Below are 4,610 nucleotides of genomic sequence, written 5' to 3' on the forward strand. Positions count from 1 at the left end.
CCTTCCTTCCTCCACACGTGCCCCAGAGCTAATGGAAGAGAAGCCCTTTTAAACCAGTCTCAACTGGTTCTTGATTGGCCCCAGGAGGTCTGATTAGCCTGACTCCCTGGTCTCTAATTAGCACTAATTAGGTGTTCTCACTGGCCTGATTGACCAGACTGCTTCTGGAAAGTTCCTGCTGGTTCTAGGCCAGCCTCTGCCAGTTTACCCAGGGAACAGAGACCTCCTTAATCTAGGCCTCACATACCTCCCTTGGAGTGCTCTTCTCTAGCCCTCTAACCTGACCCTGTCACAGCTGGACCTTAGAAAAACTTCCTACCGCTCAGGGTGGTTAAACCCTGGAATACATTGCCTAGGGAGGTTGCGGAATCTCCATCCCTGGAGATATTTGAGAGCAGGTTAAACAGACACCTGTCAGGGATGATGTAGATGGTGCTTGGTCCTGCCATGAGTGCAGGGGACTGGTCGTGATGGCCTCTCTAGGTCCCTTCCCGTGTATATAATACAGGCAGTCCTCGGGTTACATGGATCCGACTTACATCGGATCCCTACTTACAAACGGGGTGAGGCAACCCAGTACTAGCTGCTTCCCCCCAGCAGACCAGGGAGACATGAAGCTAGCGCCCCCCCTCCCACCCCCAGCAGACCAGGGAGACATGAAGCTAGCGCCCCCCCTCCCCCCCCAGCAGACCAGGGAGATGCAGAGCGGCTTTTCTCAGCAGACACCTCAGCTTGAGAATAAAGGACTGAGGGAAGTGAGGTGTGGGAGAATAAAACTGAGCTCTGGAGAAATGTTTGGCTAGAGTTTCCCCTACAATATGTACCAGTTCCGACTTACATACAAATTCAACTTAAGAACAAACCTACAGTCCCTATCTTGTACGTAACCCGGGGACTGCCTGTACTATTAGAGTGTTCTATAATTCTAGGATGCTCTAATGATCCCTTCCGGCGTAAGCACTATGACTTTCTGACATCGCAAACCGCGAGAAGCCAGAACCTCGGATGTTCATTTTGCTGTTCACAGACGGGCTTCCTAGCCCGGCGGTGAAACCCACAGAACCCTTTTCACTGCGGCGTGCACCATTACCAAGGTGGGTGGGGCTGCAGCCGCAGCGACACGTGACTTCACTTCCCTGGTGTAGCCAACGCCGGCGGGTGGGAACTGGCATTTCACCAGGGTTTCCCGACACCACGCCTGACCTCAGCAATCTGGAGCTGCGCTCAGACCTCGCAGCACCCACCCGAAGGTGGGAGACTGCCAAGTCGGGATCTGCTTCGCCTGCTTTCCTTGGCTAATTAAACAGGCAATTAACATTTAAAATAAATATGATTAACGATAATAATTATTACTGTAGTGCCTAGGGTGGCAGGCAGTGCACGGACACAGAACGAAGCAATGGTCCCTGTCCACAAGGCGTGCACAAGCCGCCCCTTTGAGTACATTTTTCTGTGCGTCCCTTGCTCTTAGACTCGCAGGGGGATCTGCAGTTTGGGCTCCAGAGCACCCCTGCGGGGCTTGCTTTCCCCCCTCCCTGCACCACGGCAGGGAAGAGAGCCCCATGTCCCTGGCAACATGAGCATGGCATCTCTGCAGGGGACGCTGGAGATGGGTGTGCAGCATCAGCCCCCTCCCCCCACCGAGCATGGTGTGCAAGCCTTCCTCCCAAGCACACACGGTGCCCCCTCCCTGAGAGTCACATTTCGACATCCCAGGCGCCTGCCCATGCACAGACACACACGGCGCGCAAATCCCCTGGGATAGCACCTCCCCCTTGGGATCACGGCCCGGCGGCGTCACCCTGAGGGTGCCCACTGGGGCCCCCGGGCCTCCAAGGGGGGTAGGGAGGAAGGGCTGGACAGGAAGCAGCGCAAAGCTCCCTTTTGTGTGGGCACGGAAGCCACCTCGCTTTGCTCCTAATGCGCCGCTGATTGATTGGAGTCTAATGTTTCCCCATCAGGTGCTGTCTCCCTAGCCATGGCCCCTCTGGCCTCCGTTCGAAGGGCCGGAGTCAGTTTCCAGCCCGGGAACAAGAAGAGGCATTATCACCTTTGGGCGGACTGGCTGGTCCTCTTCTGGACTCCCCTCCTCTCTGCTCCTTCCCCCACATCCCCACTTTCAGTCAGCCCCTTTGATCTCACAGAAGTCCCTCTGCATCTAAGGAGGGGCCAGGTATTCAGCCTGACCCGGCTACAGCTCAGTGCCAGGAAGTGGCTTTTCCTGGTTCTATGCTTTAAAGAGATCCGGGCATGTAGCACCTCGCTCAAGCTTTGGTTAAAAGCCCTCTCTCCCGCCAAAACATTGGTTTTTTTAAATCACAGGATTGACTTAAAAAATCATGAGAGTTTTTAAAAATTGTTTTCAATTTGCTTGTTCTTTCGAATCGTTGGGGGGGGGTTCGCATTTTTGTGGTCTGATCCGCTGCTACAAAAGCGTATTTACTTAACAAACTCTGACATAGCGGGACCACATGAGTCAGGGAGCTGGGGCTTTCCCCTCTGTGCACAGCCAAACGCAAAAGTGTCACTAGCAGCCCGGGCTGACGGCTTGTCGACGTCCGTGGGACTTTTGTATCCGCTTAACTTGCAGCATGCGCTTAGGGTTGCCAAGTGTCCGGTTTTGAATCAGACAGTCCAGCATTCGAGCTTTCTGTTCGGGAAACAAATTGAGACCCATGACCCGTGAGCCAGAAAACTGCACTCAGTCAAACTCAGTAAGTGTAGAGAAACTAGTGCGCTGTGCATACCAGTGCATTGTGTGTACTAGTGCATTTTCCATACTCGTGCATTGTGCATACCAGTGCATTGTGTGTACTAGTGAATTTTGCATATTAGTTCATTGTGTGTATTAGTGCACTGTGCATACTAGTGCATTTTGCATACCAGTGCATTGTGCATATTAGTGTACTGTGCGTACTAGTGCATTTTGCATACTAGGGTATTGTGCATACTAGTGCATTTGCATACTAGGGCATTGTGCATACTAGTGCACTGTGCATATTAGTGTACTGTGCGTACTAGTGCATTTTGCGTATTAGTGCACTGTGCATACTAGTGCATTTTGCATACTAGGGCATTGTGCGTAGTAGTGCACTGTGCATACTAGTGCACTGTGCATACCAGTGCATTGTGCATATTAGTGTACTGTGCATACTAGTGCATTTTGCATACTAGGGCATTGTGCGTATTAGTGCACTGTGCATACCAGTGCATTGTGCATATTAGTGTACTGTGCGTACTAGTGCATTTTGCATACTAGAACATTGTGCGTACTAGTGCATTGGGCTGTAAGCCAGGATGGAGCAAGAGCAGAATCACTCCATACTTGAGATTTCCCCCACCCCGTGGCACTTCAAATCAGTAACCTCGCCCGTGAATGCTCATTCAAGGTCACGGCGTGCGGCAGGGCCGGAGACAGGAATAGAAGCCAGACCTCTTAACAGTTCCAATCACAAAACCACCTTTCCTCTCCGGTAACATGAGGCCGTGCGGAGAAACGGGGCGAGCGTGACGGGGGCGGGGGCGCTGGAAAGCTGATCGGATTCATTGATTGGCAAGTAGAGTGAACCCGGCGCTAGCTTCCCAAGCGGCAGTGTGGGCTGGCGGCGACAGTGCCACACGTGGGAATACCGAGACCTGGTTGCACTGTCAGCTGTGCTGCTGATCTTCTGGGTGACCTTCTTCGGGGCCTCAGGCTCCCGCCCCCCCTCCTAACCCCCGCTCTTAGTGTGATCTGCCTACCTGGGCTGGAGGGGGCGAAAAGCACCGAGGTGTCTCAGTAGTCGGGGGCAAACCCCACACTGTGTCCTTAGCCTGTGACTGCCAGAGGCTGGGAAGGGGTGACGGGAGGGATCACTCCCTCTGGGGCACCCTGTATTGGCCGCTGTCAGGAGCCAGGATCCGGGGCTAGCTGGACCATTGGTCTGACCTAGGACGGCCGTTCTCATACCCAGTCCCTTTAACTTGCAAACCACACCGGCTCCCAAAGGCCTGCCTTACTTGTGAAAATGGGACCGAGGCCCCTACATCACACAGGGATTTTTAAAAATTGTGTCCTAAGCTCTTTGCAAAGGCGCCACTTCGGGATGTGGGGGGAGGCAGCAGCCGTGTGCTCCAGGACGCAGTTCGCTTTTCATCCCATTCCCCGGATGCTAATGCAAAGATCCATCTAGCCCCGTGCCCTGTCTGCCAACAGTGGCCAATACCAGATGCCCCAGAGGGAGGGAACACAACAGGGAATCATCACACGATCCCTCTCCTGTCATCCCTTTCCAGACAAACAGAGGCTAGGGACACCAGTCCCACCCATCTTGGCAAATAGCTTCCATGAATCTATCTGGCTCTTTTTTGAACCCCGTTAAAGTCCTAGTCTTCACCACATCCTCTGGCGAGGAGTTCCACAGGTTGACTGTGCGCTGAGTGAAGAAAAACATCCTTTTGTTGGTTTTAAACCTGCTGCCTATTTGGTTTTTGCCACGCATGCGGTTTATCTAACTCTTTACACTTTGCTCCATTGGGGAAGTGGAGCTAGACCGGCCCTCTGGTCTCCACGCCAGCAGAGCGACACATCTCAAAACAGCCCCCCAAACCAAATAGAAAGAAAATACCCA

The sequence above is a fragment of the Pelodiscus sinensis genome, chromosome 28, assembly GCF_049634645.1.
Source record: "Pelodiscus sinensis isolate JC-2024 chromosome 28, ASM4963464v1, whole genome shotgun sequence".
NCBI classification, from domain to species: Eukaryota; Metazoa; Chordata; order Testudines; family Trionychidae; genus Pelodiscus; species Pelodiscus sinensis.